General features: G+C 41.0%; 1 protein-coding gene across 1 annotated transcript in view; it reads left to right on the top strand.

Moving 5' to 3' along the window:
• The first annotated feature begins 61 nt into the window (after window positions 1–61).
• The window catches only part of KSR2 (kinase suppressor of ras 2), a 393165-nt gene continuing 375975 nt past the window's right edge, over window positions 62–17251 (top strand). The window contains exon 1 of the mRNA XM_064481173.1: window positions 62–394. The gene's annotated coding sequence lies outside the window, so the exon portion shown is untranslated. The remainder of the gene's footprint in view (window positions 395–17251) is intronic.

The following is a 17251-nucleotide window of genomic DNA, read 5'->3' as shown; positions in this document are numbered from 1 at the left end:
CGCGAGATTCAGCCTTTAGCTTCCGACTTCCTCCCTCGGTCCCGCCCCCTCCTCCATTGCTGAGGTCCCTGTTGCCTGGTTACCGGGAGTCGCCGGCTTCCAGCCTCGCTCGGATTCCGCCATTCTCGCTCCTCTCAGGCGCGGAGGAGCGTCCTGAGCCCGGGAAGAGGTGGAGCAGGAGAGGCAAGGCCACCCCTTGCCGCTGCTAGTCATCATTACACGCTAAAGACTCGCGGCCGAAGCCGATTCCAGTCACCAAAGTTCAAACACGTACCGTTCAAAGGAACAGAAAGGTGCCAACGCTAAAAAATTCGGAGGAAAGACACCTCCAAATGACATGGCCAGTTCCATATGAATAAAAGCTCGAAATACTTTTTGGCCCCAAAGCTGGAAGGTGAGTACTTCAAATGAAAAAACAACTCCAAACAAAACTCCAGTCCCTCTCCCGAATTCATGCCCCTCACCCAACAAAATGTACAGAACCGACCTCCAGAAACAACTCCAGACTGGATAAGTAAATAAATAACTGGATTAACATGTGTGACTGGAACGGGCTAGTCAGTAAGCATAGAGGACAGGCTCCCTTTGATCTCAAGATACTGAGGGGACTCGATATAAAAATGTTAGTCTTTTTGTCTGAGGTGAGGGGATTGTGGACCACTTTTGTTTTCTTATATTTTGCTGGTCTGTATTTCCCAACAATGAGTATGCATTACATCCATAAAGCTTTTTTTGTTTTGTTTTTTGTTTTTTAACATGTTGAGAAGAACGATAATACTGGGAGGAGATGAGGCTGGCCTGGAATCTGATTTGCAAGTAGCTGCTCCTTGCAACTTATTACATCACTGTCGCCTGTTTTAGGAACAGAGTAGAGGGAGAGTGGGGAAATATACAATGAGAGTTATGGCTTTACCCTGGTCCCTCCCTGCCTGGGGAGCCAGAAGAAGGGAGTCAGATGTGGCATGTGAAGTGACAGTCCCCTACTCTTTGCTTTCTCCTAACACGTGTTGGGTAGATCTCTAGGTACCACTTTTTCCATATAACTTTGGGCAGGTTACTTCTCTCCTAGTCCAGCTGTATGTATATATATTTATACCATCTATTTCTCTGAAGGCCTGGACTAGAAAAGCCATACCCTGGGCTTTATTCAACTGCCATGGTAAGAGCCATGCTGCTAAGGGGCTTTTGCATTACAAACATGACACCACCACCTCCCTGAGCTAAAAGGTGTGAACAAGACTGGACCAACTTCTCATAAAACTCTGTGTGCACCTACTGTTCAGTTTACTTGGAATGCATAGTTCTGTGTGACATTGTAGTGTATATACTTATGAGGGCATCTGTTGTGTGCCTCCCGCGCGGATGGTAAGCTCTCTGAGAGGCAAGGCTTTGATTTCCTCACCACTATACTCCTGGTGCCTGGACCAGTGCCTGTCTCAAAGGAAGTACTCAGTTTATAATTCTTTGTTGAAGAATGAATGAATGATAATAGCTAATATTCATTAGACAGTCACTATGGGCCAGACCCTGTTGTAAGTGTTTTACATTCTAAGTGAATACTCAGCTGTTGCCGTAAGCCCAGGCTTCGACTGTCGGCCCCATTTCACAGATGTATTATGCAGCTTGCCCATGTCCTCACTTGGTGTGAGGGGCAGAGCAGAATCTCACCAAGACAGTGTGATTCTATAGCCGAGCTCTTAGAGTCACTGCGCCAGTGGCTAGTGCAGTGGCTGGACCAGCAGGAGCCCCTGAGAACTTGTTAGAGACGCTGATTATTCTTCCCCCCCACCTCCAAACCCACTGAATCTGAAACTGAAGGTGGCCCCAGCCCTCTGTGTTGTAACAAGCCCTCCAGGGGATTCTCATGCACTCAAGTTTGGTAACCACCACCCTACACTCTCCTGCTTCTCAGCCCTTGAGCTTCCAGGACTTCACTTTCTAAGAGAAAGAATGCACCCCGTGCATATTCTGGAAAAACAGAGTTGTCCTAGTAAGTGTCATTCACATGTTTATGGCTTTGCTTGTGTCTGTATTTGACATTAATTGAAGATATAGTCCTTTGGGCAGCTTAATATTTCTTTGGACCTCAGTATTGGCATTTGTAAAATGGGCAAGGGTCAGGAGCTGGACTAGAGAGACGGATGATATTAAAAGCAACGGAGAATTTTTTTTATTGAAATATAGTTAATTCCAATGCATCTATACATTGTACAGCACAATGTCCCAGTCATGCGTATACATACTTATATTCATTTTCATATGCTTTTTCATTAAAGGTTGTTATAAGAGATTGAATATAGTTCCTTGTGCTAGACAGAAGAAATTTGTTTTTTTTTAATGTATTTTTATATTCAATGGCTAACATTTGCAAATCTCAAACTCTCAAATTTATCCCTTCCTGCCTCTTTTCCCCCAGTAACCATAAGATTGTTTACTATGTCTGCAAGTCTGTTTCTGTTTTGTAAATGTGTTCATTAGTGCCCTCGTTTTAAAATTTGTTTAGATTCCGCATATGAGTGATATCATATGGTATTTTTCTTTCTCTTGTTGACTTACTTGACATTCTGTAGGTCCATCTGTGTTGTTGCGAATGGCATTATTTTATTATTTTTTATGGCTCAGTAGTATTCCATTGTATGAATATACCACAGCTTCTTTATCCAGTCATCTGTTGATGGACATTTAGGTTGCTTCCATGTCTTGGCTATTGTAAATAGTGCTGCTGTGAACATTGGGGTGCATGTATCTTTTTGAATTAGAGTTCCCTTTGGATATATACTCAGCAGTGGAATTGCTGGATCATATGGTAAGTCTATTTAGTCTTTTGAGAAATCTCCATACTGTTTTCCATAATGGCTGCACCAAACTACATTCCTACCTGCAGGTGGGTTCCCTTTTCTCTACACCCTCTCCAGCATTTATTGTTCATTGACTTTTTAATGATGGCCATTCTGACTGGTTGGAGAATTGCTTGTTTAGATCTTCTGCCCATTTTTGGATTGGGTTTTTGTTTTTTTGTTTTAAGTTGTATGAACTGTTTATATATTCTGGAAATTAAACCTTTGTCAGTCGCATCATTTACAAATATTTTCTCCCATTCTGTAGGTTGTCGTTTTGTTTTGCTTATGGTTTCCTTTGCTGTGCAAGAGCTTATAAGTTTAGTCAGAAGAAAGGAAATAATAAAAATCAGGGAGGAAATAAATAAAATAGAGATTTTAAAAAAAGCTTATAAGTTTAATTAGGTCCCATTTGTTAATTTTTGCTTTTATTTCTATTGCCTGGGTGGACTGCCCCTAGGAGAACATTGCTAAGATTTATGTCAAAGAATGTTTTGCCTATGTTTTCTTCTAGGAAGTTTATCATGTCTTGTCTTATATTTAAGTTTTTAAGCCATTTTGAGTTTACTTTTGTGCTTGGTGTGAAGGACTGTTCTAACTTCATTTTACATGCTGCTATCCAGTTTTCCCAACACGACTTGCAGAAGAGACTGTCTTTTCTCAATGGTATATTCTTGCCTTCTTTGTCAAAGATTAATTGATTGTAGATCTGTGGGTTTATTTCTGGGCTCTCTATTCTATTCCATTAATCCATTTGTCTGTTTTTATGCCACCATACCATGCTATTTTGATTACTGTAGCTCTGTAGTGTTGTCTGAAGTCTGGGAGGGTTAGTCCTCCAGCTTTGTTCTTTTTCTTCTGTATTGCTTTGGCAATTCAAAAGCACCAGAGATTTTTTAAAATTTCACTGTCAGAAGTCCAATCACGCCAATTAAATTTGGCCTGGGGGTGTGACCCAGTATTGGTGTTTTAAAAAGCTGGTCAGTTGATTCTAGTATTCAACCAAAGTTGAACTACTGCCCTAGGCTAAGCCAACCACAGTGACCCTAGTCTCCCGATTGCCTTAAATTAAGGGTGAACATGTGACCTAGTCCTGCCCAATGAGATATGAAAGGAAATGGTCAGAGAGGAGGTGCCTCTGGGAAACTTTTCTCATTACTTTGCCAATCTTTGCACTAGGTAATCTTTAGTTTTTCTCCCAGTGACAAAATTCTATCACTTGAGAGTTCCAAGAAGACCTGAGTTCCAAGCTCACATGTCTTACAAGTTGCCTGAAGTTAATATAAAGGAAGAGGATTGGGTGGACTCTGTGCCCTGCCTCAATTGGGCAGTTTGTAGATGAGAGATTTAAGCAGAAAAGGATTGCAGCAGTGAAATACTGGATAGCTCACAATTGGTAAGAAAGAATGCTGGAGAACTCGGCTTGGAAAGTGGAACAAAGACAGGCCGTGGGAAGTGGAACAAAGACAGGCCGTGGAACCGAAACCAGGGTCAAAATTACTCCACAGAACCAAGCCAGTAAGGAAACGGTTTCTACTGCCGACCTTTGGATGCTACTGTCCCTAGAAACTGAATTAAAAAAAATTTTTTTTAATTTATATTTTTGGGAGGGAGGTAATTAGGCTTATTTATTATTTATTTCAATGGAGGTACTGGGGATTGAACCCAGAACCTCGTGCATGCTAGGCATGCCCTCTACCACTGAGCTATCCCCTCCTCCTAGAAACTGGACTTTGCTCTCACCATTTCTACTGTCAGAAAGAATATACTTGCTCTCTCCTGTACTGGAGTCTTCCTAAAGCTACTGCCCCATGAAAAGGCAGGGGAAACATGCCTAACTGGCCAGACCTGGGTCGCATGCTCATGAGGACGGGGTCTATAGCTTGAGTAGTGAGAAATGACATCTGCCTCCCACCAAGGCTTGTGAACTGGGGACATCCCTGAATACAGGAGAGAGGTTCAGATGCTGGCAGCCAAAAGGGTCACAGGTGTCCATGACACCAGTGCTCAGCCGTGAGGGACAGCAGCCAAATGTTGCCAGATCTGATTTTTTGAGAGAAAATCAGAAATTTGGATTTTTATGTGAAATTCTTGTATGTTAAACATTGACAATTAAAACAAACAAACAAACAAACAAACAAAACAATATCTGCTAGCCAACCAAAAACACTGTAGGAGCATTTTGTGACTTTTGATTTCTTAAGGACAGGTGATCAGGCAAAAGATCTAGTAATTCCTTCTTCCCCTCTGCCTAGATTTTAGACCTTCTGGAGGATTAAGACAAATCAAGCTAGTATCTCCGTGCAAAATGTGACATTGATGAGCACAGGAACAAACTTTTCTTATGTAATCAGAACCAGATTTGGAAATGCTTTAATAAAACATCAGGTCCTGGAGATGGCAGGATTGGAGGTTGCAAACAAAATTAACAACAAAAGGCATTTGCTCTTAAAATTGGATTAGAGAAAGGGAACCCTGAAGTTTATTATTTTCAGCTTTGGAGCACACTTGGCTTTGGACACAGCACTTACTGCCTTAGTTTATTTTTAAGACTTGTTCTTATGAGAGAATGGGATACGAGGCTATCTTTGGAAGAGGCTGGCAGAAGAAAATCAAACTGGGTCTTTCTCCTGAACACGTTTATACTGGTGAGATCATATTTAAATGAAGAGCAAGGACTTGAAGGAGGGAAAAATCTCCAAGGGCAATTGGAAGAGTGTGTGTAAGGGGAAGGGCTCTCTTTGATGACCACGGCAAGATCACTGACTGATAAGGAATTTAAGTCCTCAGATCTTTTGGGGTCCTTGTCCCCTACAACTCATTTCTCTTGCCATACTTCCAAAACTGCCCCCACAGCAGAACTTAGGGAAATTCATTCAGCACCCCCTAAACATTTGTTGATTGGATAACTAAAGTAATGGATATTTATAGATTCCTGAATTTGATTCTTTAAGTGTGAGACTGAAAGGGTAACTCATATGAATTTGCTCCATGACACTTGTGCTCAAAACTTCCTGTACATTAAATATAGCTAGCTCAAGGTCCTCCACTGCTCCTTCCACAAGCCAAGGTCGTTTGGAAATTCAATCTACTGGGGGTTGAGAGCTGGGTTCCTTTCCTTCCCTAGGGTCATTCAAGAAGTCTAAGAGGTTGTGGGGAAATAGGCCAGAAAATTGGGGAAGAGCTGTTAGTCTCAGTTCTTTTAGTCTTTAGTCTTCAGTGTTAGTCTGTTGAAACAGATGCTCTGTACAGACTGGAATGATCCCTTTGAAGATGGACAGCTCTGTTGATAATAGTATCCTTTCCCTCAGGGTACAACTCAGCCACCCAGAACTTTTGTCATTGCTCCAGTGCCACCGAGTATGACGTTTTGACTTCCCTGTGTCCCTCCTTTGAAGTCCTTCCGCCTACTTCTCCTTAACCTCTACTGCTCAAAGTGAGTTCCCAGGACCCATAGTATTGGCACTGCTGGGATCCTGTTAGAAATGTGGAGTCCCCAGACCTCCTGAATCATCATTCCATTTTCACAAGTTCTCCAGGCAATGTGTGTGTGCATTTCCGTTGACAAGCCCTGGATAGCATCTCTCCTACCAGTCTGCCCCCCATCCCTGTTCTGCACCCCTAGTGTGGATCTTCAGGGATCTGGGTCACCCCTTCCCCACATAACACTCCCGCCTCTTTCCCTCTGAGGCCCTGGCATTTTGATAATTCATCTCCAAGTCGCAGAGCGTCTAGGCATCCAGGCTCCTCTGAGCAAGGCCCAGCACCCCAGGACTCGAAGACTTAATTGCTTGGGAAAAAAAAAATTCCCCTTAGTCTTTTGTAATGAGTCTACAGCAGAAAATAAGTACAGTTAATTCTCAATCATATTATTCTGTCACCCTAATAATAGGCCCTCCAGGCTGGTAAAATTTTAAAAATATTTCTTCTTCTGGAATCTTTCCTGAGTGTCCTTACTTGGAGTCCAGCGTAATGGCCTTGGGCTAGAATCTCCAGGGCCATCATGATTTAAAAGGAGAAAAGGATGTTAATAAGGAGGTGATGGAAGTGTAGTTGCATTGTTCTGGCTGTGTTTGCCATCGGGCCAGCCGTGGACCACACTGCCTTTGGGTCTGTGAGACTGGAAATGCAGAGGCATAAAAGCAGCTGGGTGTGTGTCTGCTGTACAAACTGTGTACAGAACCAGGGGACTGTTTACCACCCACTCCCATCATAGTAGGGACCCTGGGGGATGTAAGGAAATGAGGAATAGACCTTAATATTGGCAAAAGACCACGGATTTGATTCGAGGATGAACAGTTAATGGGAAAGTGCAAATTACCATCTATTTACGTTGTAGGGCAGAGTTACATAATACTTTATTATACAGGGGATGCTACACGGAGAACTATTTATAGACAATTCACCCCGTCCCCCCAGTCCCCCTAAACTCACTCTTTCAAAGCATTTGGCCCAAGTTCAATGGTGATGTGATTTTTAAAAATCTATATTGTAACTCAGTGCAATGCAGAAAAGTAAATCAAGAGAGTAGTTCTGAAAAATGAAAGAGCCAAGGCTGCCCCAAATCAGTCTGGAGGAGAATTTTTAAACATGAAGATATTTTAAAGTGTTTCAAAGATATAGATGGTCAACATGTATTTTAAAAAATTCTCTCGACTTAAAGAGAAAGTGTTTTTGAAAGGGGAGGCACCTTAGAACTAAATCTTGTTTTAAATTGAAGAGACTTGGTAAATGTACAGGAAATTAAAATATGTGGCATGCCCATTAATATGAGGATTAGACAATTGTGTCTTGAAAAAGTCTTGAAATTTAAAGTTCATTTAAAGTATAGATTTTTAAAAATTTTAACAAAAGCAAATTGCTTTCTTTAAGGGGATATCTAATTAAAGTTTCCTGAGTCTCATGGGAATAAATTATTTTGTATCCTCTGCTTTAATTTTTTTCCCACAATTTAAGGGGTATTGGATAAAAAGAACATATTTAATATGTCATATTTTGGCAGGTGTCAACCAGAATTGGCTTGTTAAATGTGGGTTATCTTCAACTTGTGCCAATTAATTAATTAAAAATGTTTTCTTAATATGAAATTCAAATAAGTTCTTGGTTTTGCTACAACTTCTGATTTTCTTCTGTTGCTCAGGTGATTTGAAATTATAATTGAGAATAAGTTTTGCCAAATTAACACATAAAAGGGCATCAGTGGAAATGTTTTTCATTGCATAATTCCAAATGCCGTGGAAGTGGTTGGCGTATTTGGATAGTCACGAAACTTAATTCCATACGTACACATTTCAAGATTATCCATCTGCTTACCACCAGGGAGGGTTTCAATGGTAAGATCTTGGTGTACCCAATTGTGCAGAACTTGATGTGATAAAATTTGCAAAATCCAAATCATGTTATTTCTTTAAAAGCAATTAGTGGGATTAGAAAGTTATTCCAAGCCTGCAATATGGTATTATCAGAACAAGAAAACAAGACAATTTATTCACGTCTCCCCGTACTCCTAAGTGTCCACCAGGGAGGAGACACACACACAGAGGTAATGAACTAAAGGTAATCCCCCAGACCCTACGGACGAGGTGAATTTGGCCTAAGCTTTAATGTTAATCAAGTGAGATTACGCCTTCTCACTTGAAATTGTAAGTGCTGAGTAATAACAGTGACATTCAAACACGGCACAAAGTATATTTATTAGGAAAACTCCTGGACATCTTTCATCTAAGTGTTATAAACTATCCTAATACCAGTTATAAAATTAGCCTAAACTGTAGTTAGTAAACTTCCCCACTGATTTGTAGCAATTTTATAAACCGAATGGGTGCTATTTATTTATTTGGGTAAAGCATCTTCAGGTGGACTGCCTGCAAAGACAGCCGCCAGTACTTCCTCCCCACCCCTCTGGCTGCAAGCCTCTTCTCCCAAGAGGTGGAGTCTATTTCCTCCCTCCTTGAAGGCTGGCCTTTGACTTGCTTTGATCAGTAGAAAGTGGTGGAATGTGGTGGAAATATTGTTCTGAGATATTGTTCTGAGACTTCTAAGCTGAGGCCTGGAAGTTTCCCCTTTAACCAGAGCGGAACACCATCTCTGTCATGTCAAGAAGTCCAGGCTATCCTGCTGGAGAAAGAAGCCAAGGGAGGGGACTCCAGGAACCCAGCTGATGGCTCAAAAGCCCCAGACACATGAGGGAGTCCGGCCGACCCCACGAGGAAAGAGGCCCAGCTGTGCAGTCCCCGGTCCTTCAGGCCTTTCCAGCTGAAGTGCCAGCCCTGTGAGTGAGGCCATCTTGGTCCTCCAGCCCCACACAAAGCCACCCCAGCCGACACCACGTGGGATACAGATGAACTGTCTGAGTCCTGCTAGATGGTGCTCCTGCCCCGCAGAATCAGGAACAAAATAAAAGATTGTTATTTTAAGCCATTACGTTTAGGTGTGGCCTGTTATGCAGCATAGGTAACTGTACAGTGAGCATTCTCTAAATCCTCAAAATTGGGATTTACCAACTCTTAAAACCGTTTTGGAGGTTGAGAACAAAAGCCAGATAGAATATTCACTAACCAAAGCTGACGTAACTATGAGAATTTTTAAAAAGTCCTTTTGAAAAAGCTTTGTGACTGTGCTTATAAACTGTTTCAGTTCCTAATGTTTCTGTCATGGAGAGGGATTTATTTGTAAGTTAGCTAATATGTAACCTTGACCATAGCAATGACAGAAGTAGTCACTTCAATACTGATCTGATTCTTACTTGATGTTAGAATCAGAAATGAGAAATTCCTGGTAAGCTATGAGTAAGGGTCAACAGCATTATAAACTGGACCCTCTGCTACCGCATTCCAGGCTGTAAGTACCTGTGTAAAGAGCACAATATACTTACATATCGGTACCTTAGCGTCACCAAGTTTGCCAGCCTTTTGGCAGTGGTGTGTATGGAAACACTGCCAGCAGTTTTGTCGACCTCAAGATTTTTTTTTTATCTGTAAGACTGGGATAGATTTGTATTAAGAGAAGAGCATTTACATTAGCAGGTGACATACAGATCAAATGCTAACTGTATTTGGTGCTTGTTCACTAGGAAATTACAAAAAAAGATAGTTAGGAAAGGAGCTGAAAAAGGACCAGGAATAAGAGCCAAATACTAAGGGGGAAAAAGGGATAGTTTATATGTGAGAAATTATTAGCATAAGGCATTTTGTTCTGTGACGTAACTGGTTGTAAATGTGAGAGAACAGCAGAGAAGTGGTAAATACACAGAAAATAAGAGGAGAACAAAGTGACAAAAAAAAAAAATAGACTCACGCACACAGTGAGGGGAAGATCTAAAAACTAGTCCACTGGGTTTCCATTTTTGGCAATATTCTGGACTAGATAATCTAAAAACTTGTCCACGTTTGACAGTCATCTAGAAATACTGGATAAAATATAACAAACACCCTTTTAAAAGCAGAAAACAGGGATAATTCTCTGGAGTCAGAAAAAGAGGGTGTGAAATCCAGGGTCGTAAGGATGCTCGTAGCAGGGAGGGGCTTGAGTTGGAAACATCTCAAAAGACAGAGGACAAAGCTTTGGGAGAATTGGAACTATGGCCTCCACACAAACAAGGATTGTCAAAGAGCTCCATCCTTATGGAAAGGTGTGAGGGGATCTAGAAAAATCTGCCCGGTCAGCATAGGGCGATAACTAAGATGTTTTTCTGTCTTTTTCTGGGCCCTGGGTGGGCAAGAAATGTCCCTTCTGAATTTGGCACAATAAGACTGTACTCACATAGATTTGGTGTTCTAATTTATACTATGAGGAGTCCCCAAGCCAAGAAATCAGCTAAACACAAGCTCTGGAAGGACAAATCTTCAGTCTAGATGCACAGGACTTCCACAAATAAAGATGTGCTGATTTGAAATTACAAAACACACAAGGAAACAATCCACCATGAGCAAGAGACAAGAAAAACAACAGACAATAAGATCAGCTCCCAATTGCCTCAGATAATTGTATTTTTAAAGACTCAGTTAAAATAAACTGGATTACAGTGATTAAAGCTGTAAATAAATTAATAAAAACCACAAGAAAAGAACGACTCTTAAAATAGATAAGGTACTTCTGAAAAAGAAAGTAGGATGCCTGTATTTTGGTAAGAGATCTTTCTCTTTTTCACCACCGTCAGTGGAACCAAACATTCAACATGAGACTGTGCCTACGCATTGGTGTGTTAACTAGAAGCAGTAAAATTTCCCCATGAGTCATTCATCATCACACATTCAGCAAACATTTATTGACCCCTGCAGTGGGCCACCATCTGTGCGCTGTGCCCTGGGGGTACAGCAAGGAAAGGAGACAGACCCTCCAGTGGGTGAGAGAGTATGGCCAGTAAAACAGACACTGAGGATTCATTACTAGCATGATGCATGTCCTCAGGGTGAAGGAAAGTAAAGGGAGATCCAGGCTGGGAGGAGCCAAGGAGGACCCTAAGGAAGCAATGTTTCAACAGAGACTAAAGAAGGAATAGAATTTACCTTGGTCTTGAGGGAGTAGAGGAAGCTGTTCTGGTAGAAAAGAGAGCACATGGGAAGGTCTGGATTCCAGACAGCCTGGTGCATTTGAGAGTCTGCAAGAAGACCACTAAAGCAGAATGGAGAAAGCCAGTGGGGCCATGAAATGTGTGTGCAGACCATCAAGGTTGATTCTGGACTAGGGGCCAGATTCTGAAAATTTTGTACACTAGGCCAGCAGTTGGGATTTGGATTTATCCTGCAGGGCATTGGGGGAATTTGGGGGAGGAGAGCTCATCAAACTTATGCTTTGGAAAAATCATTCTGGGGACCAGGTGCCAGATGGTTTGGTAAAAGGTAGACCCATCATTCCTCAAGGTCATCATAACCAGGACTTGAGCTGCAAAATGAAGTTCCTATCCTGCAAGTCTTGCGGGGAAAACACTTGAAACAATTTTGATGAGCATCAGTAGGGGAATGAAACGGTTAAGAGGAAGTAAGCGTGGAAATACATCCACTGCGCATTCCTAAATGGAAAAACAAGCACAGGAATAAGACGTCGAACACACTCCCATTAAAAAAAAAAAGGAAACAGAAGCTAAAATTGCCCGTGTAAGGTGTGTGTGCGCGTGCGTGCATAGTAAAAGTATGTATTAATATGAAAAATACTCTGAAAGAGCTACCAGCCTCCCCTTCTGGTTCTGCTGGTTTCTGTTGTGGATAGTTAGGGGAGAACAAAGATACTTCCTTTTTGCAAATTAACTGCCAATTGTCTACAGAGATGAAAAGAGAGAAAAACTTAAAAGTTACTCCAAGGTCATAGTCATAACCCGCTCACTGGCAAGTGAGGCTCTGGAAGTAAACCACATGCTCTGTTCGTCTTTGAAGTTCTTCAGTGCACGCCATGTAAATGGCCAATAAAACTGGATGCTAGAAGGAGAACATGGGAATTAGGGATGCCCTGAAGGTGCTGAGGAAACCGTCAAGAGATGCCTTTTTGGGGAGTTAAATTCAACAAATATTTACTGAGCCTGAGCTGGCGTGTAGGGTGGGAGAGGTGGTTGTATTTCACAGCCTAAGGACCTAAATGAGCAGCAAGCAAAGGAGGATTAGAGAGACATGGTCAAGGGCGCCAGCTTCGGAGTCAGGCAGACCAGGGTTTGAATGAGGACCCTTCCACTTAGCCGCTGTTTGCCCAAAGGCAAATAGCTTAACGTTTTGGGGCCTTAAGTTCCTCATCTGCAAAATAAGGATTATAAAAATAGTGCCTACTTCAGAGAACTGTTGCGAGAAATAAATGAGATATTCATGTCAGGCACTTAGCACAGTACTTGGGACATAATATGCTCTCCATACATAAGGTGTTATTTTAGACAAAGGTAGGGGTCAAGTTCAGTGTATCTGGTTGGTGCCAATCTTACCAGCTACTCTAGAATATCCGTCTCTTGGGTAGGCAGAATAATGGCCCCCTAAAGATGTCCACTTCTTAATCCCCGGACCCTGTGAATATGTTACCTCACATGGCAAAAGAGACGTCGCAGACGTGATTAACTTAAAGATGCTGAGATGTGGAGATTATCCTAGATTATCCCAGTGGACCCAGTGTAATCACAGAAGTCCTTATAAGTGAAAGAGGGAGGCAGAAGGGTCCGAGAAAGACGTGACAATGGAAGCAGAGGTTGGAATGAATGATGTGATTGCTGGCTGGGGGCCACAGCCAAGAATTGTGGGAAGTCTTCAGAAAGCAGAAAAGGCAAAGAAAGGTATAAATTGAGCTAAGGAATAGAAACCTCAGGAGATATAAAAGTGGTCTTCTCTCCTCAGACAAAGAGAAAAGAGGGCAGAAAAATTCATCCTTTGGCGGGCTCACTATCTATTCATACACATGGACGTTTTATTATATGAAATGAGGTGAGCAGGGCAGAGTAGGTACCCAAAAAGTGTGTTTCAAGGAGGACTGGGAGGCTTAATCCCACCTTTTGGCCTTGGACAATACTAATTAACCAAAGGAGAGATTGTGGAGAACTTAATTTCTGTGTAAAATGAAGAGAAGAGAGATCTTACTTTTACAGAGAAAAAAGAGTACAGAACAGTGTTTCCCCAACCTAGTTTGGCAGAACTCGAGGTGTCCACAATTTAAGTCCTATTTGTGAAATTTTTAGAATACCCTCTTAATGAAATTTAATTCAAGATATTTGCATTTTGTTTAATAAACCATCGTGGAATCTCCAATTAAAAATAGCACACTGGGAGACACATTTAATTCCTCTTCCTCTAAAAACCTAGCTAAAAGACATTAAAGGAATGAAAACACTAACTCACAAGGGCAAAGAGAATGGGAGGTGAGACAACAGTGGATGAGAGCTCTCAACAAATTTGGGGAGACAAAACGTTGTTGGGGGGACTTCCAGTTAAACATGGCAGACGAATTTCCCTACCTTTGCCTTTGCTTTTTCCGGAAACATCAATAAAACTACATTAAGGAATAAAGTAGGTTTGTGTTAGACAAAGACATGTTACACCTGAGGGGAGAGCCGTCACCAGCTTTCCAATCTAGGATCTTTAACCAGCCAAACTATCCTTGAACAGTGACATTAGAACAAAGATATTTTCTGGCATGTAGAGACTTTAAAAATTTACCTCTCATTTACCCTCTTTTTGAGTAAGCTTTTGGGAATGTGTTCCAACAAAAGGAGAGAAGAAAATGAGAAAGAGAAATGTAAGAGTCCGGGCAGGGAAGAGGAGATTTAAAATGGGCAAGAGGTAAAGGGAATTCCAAGGACAGTGGCAAAGAGATGATTCAAAATGACAACTGTTCAGCAGCCTCAGAGAGCAACTTGTCCAGCCTGGAACAAGAAAAACACAGATTCTGAGAGGTCTCCAGAAAAAAACATAAAACTGAATCTTTGAATGTAGAGAACATTTTGTTGGTAGGCCCATGGCAGAGATGTCAGAGCACTTGAAGAAGTACTTAGAAACAATACTTAGGAAACCGGAGACATAAAAAACCGAGTCAATTATTAACTCTAGGAAAAGTAAAGGGCTGTGTAAGAAAGGAGGCATAGTCCTAGTGCATCCACTTGGTTTAGGAGGAAACAATATTTATGTGGTCGTGACACAAACATAAACATTTTCCACTCCCAAATTGCTGTGCAATGATGCCGGGGAGATAGGAGGTTTAGAAGGGTGTGGTGTTAGTGTGGGAGAAATGAGCCAATAAACATTCTAAAATTGGTAAATCAAAAAACTTCTGTGTAAGCTTCTTACTTAGAAGGATGGTGGTAAGTACCAGGGGAAAAGACCAAAGGGCTGAGGGTGGTTTGCCTCTAAGGAATAGGACATGAAAGGTGAGATGGAGAGGGTAGGATGGCGGGGTCTTTTAAATTAAGTGCTTCTCAATTATATTATTTTGAGTAAATCATTTAATACTTTGAAGAAGGCCTATGTACTATAATATATTTGATAACAGTAATAAGTAAGTAAATGACATTTTGAAATCGAAAAAATTAGTTAAAACTTGCTTTGGTGCACTTTTGGGAACAGTTAGAATCTTCTTACAAAATTGAAGACCTGGCAAAGTGTCCTCAGCATGGCAGTCAGGCACTTGGAGTCTGACAATCGCTTTTTGGCCTCAGCTCTGCCATGTGCTGTGTGACCTTGGATAGATCACTTAACTTCTCTGAGACTTGCTTCTTCTTGCCTATAGAATGAGGATATCAGTAATACCTAAGTCATGGGAATTATTTGAGAATTAAGTGAGATGATGATAAGAACAACTGAGGAAATGTGCTAGCCACTTTATACATATTATCTCATGAATCTTCATGACCTGTACAATTTGTGAAAGGCATGCATATCACAATGTCTAATTGTTTAATTATTAATTGTTTAATAACTTTTAGCAGTTTTCTGTTAGTTAATATTTCTATGGGAATGAAGATCAGTAGGAGATACAGAATGAAAAAAAGATAAACTCAGTAACATTCTGCTTATTTTGAGACCAGATTTGCAGTATCCTCTGTCTTCCTGTTACATGTAGTCTTGAACATGAAGTAAAAAGAAAAATGTCCTCAGGGCATCAAAGTTCTATTCAAAAATGACACCTTTTTTGCCTTAGCACTGCATTCTCTTTTTTTAAATTGAGGTAAATATACTTAACATAAATTTTACCATTTTTACTGTAAGTGCACACTTCAGTGGCATTGAGTGTGTTCACACTGTTGTGCTAGAGAGTCTGTAGCACCTCTTCCTAACCCTTGCTGACTTTCTTTTTTAAAGACAAAGATGCTGCTGCAGATTTAGATTTTCAGCAGGTAGCAGTGTTGAGGTGGAATTTAGTAACATTATTTTTAAAAATTATATTTACTTTTACCATTATCATCTAATTACGGCAGGATACCTATTTTTCATTCACTCAAATGAAATAAATTTCCCTTTTAAAATAAATTTACTTTTGTAAAAACAGTGAGTCACTTGAGAGAAATTTAGAAGCATACGCTGTGTCAGACTGTAGAATAATTGGGCAAAAATTGTGCATAAAGATAATACTCAAATGACGTTTTCAAAACACTACTGGATCCGTGAGAGTAGTATCTGTGCTCCACAAGTGTTGTTATTTGTTAACTCTGTTCATACTTTTCTAGCTTTAGGGTACATCCCGGCCCCGTGGGATGCTTGTGAAGATGCAGATCCCCAGGCCTTTAACCCCAGGGAGCCTCAGTAAGTCCCAGGTGGGATCTGGGACTCTGCAGTTTTTGATGAGCATCCCAGGTGGTTCTGATGTAACTGGTCAGCATAGGGCACCCACAGAAATTCTAGGCTGGATCTTCCCGTTTCAACCCAGGGCAGAGTTAATGGCTTGGTGACAGTGCTGCATGTCTGGAAACCCGCCTTGCCACAGAAGTGCTCTTGCCTTTGTGCTCCTCTCGTGTTTCCAGGGGCAGCAGAACTTGCAGCTGATGTTCAGGCCATGTTCTAAGCGCTTTACGCTTGTTGAGTCATTTAATCCTCAGCGCCACCAGGAGGCAGATCCTATTATTACTCTTATATTACAGGTGAGGAAGCCCAGAAACAGAGGTGAAATCCCATGTAAGATCCCAGGGCCAGGAGGTGGCAGAGCTGGGATTCAGCCTGGCCACCTGGCTCAGAGCCGCTGTTTTACCTGGGGTCGTCTGCTTCCTCTCCTGCACTCTGGCTCTACTGTGAAGATGAAGGATCATCACCCCCTTTAATTCTACAGCTTCTTATCATCCTATCAGGAAATCACACTCTTTATTCATAATCAGAAATAATTTGATATTTGGATTTAATAAATAAATGAATCCATGACTAGGTGAATGTGCCAGGATTGAGGATGACTAACTTTCTAGCTCAGTGGAAACTGGGGAATAGGTCTGTCCTTAAAAACTAAGAGCCATAAACAATGGAATACTACTCAGTCATGAAAAGAATAAAATCTTGCCATTTGCAGCAACATGGATGGGCCTAGTGATTGTCATACTAAGTGAAGTAAGCCAGAAAGAGAAAGAAAAATACCATATGATATCACTTATATGTGGAACCTTAAAAAAAAAAAAGGATAAAAAAATGAACTTATTTACAAAACAGAGACAGACTCACAGACATAGAAAAAAAAACTTACAGTTACCAAGGGGGAGAAGGGGTGGGAGGGATAAATTGGAAGTTCTGGATTTGTGGATACTAACTACTATATATACAATAGATAAACAACAGGGTCTTACTACATAGCACAGGGAACTATATTCAACACCTTGTAATAGCTTATAATGAAAAAGAATATGAAAAGGAATATATATGCATATAACTGAATCACTATGCTGTATACTAGAAATTAACACAACATTGTAAATCGACTATATGTCAATTAAAAAAACCCCAAAACTAAAAGCCAACATTTGCACTGCCCATGAT

The sequence above is a fragment of the Camelus dromedarius genome, chromosome 31, assembly GCF_036321535.1.
Source record: "Camelus dromedarius isolate mCamDro1 chromosome 31, mCamDro1.pat, whole genome shotgun sequence".
Taxonomy (NCBI): domain Eukaryota; kingdom Metazoa; phylum Chordata; class Mammalia; order Artiodactyla; family Camelidae; genus Camelus; species Camelus dromedarius.
The sequence above is the reverse complement of the archived record's forward strand: the minus strand, read 5'-3'. Positions and strand labels throughout refer to the sequence as shown.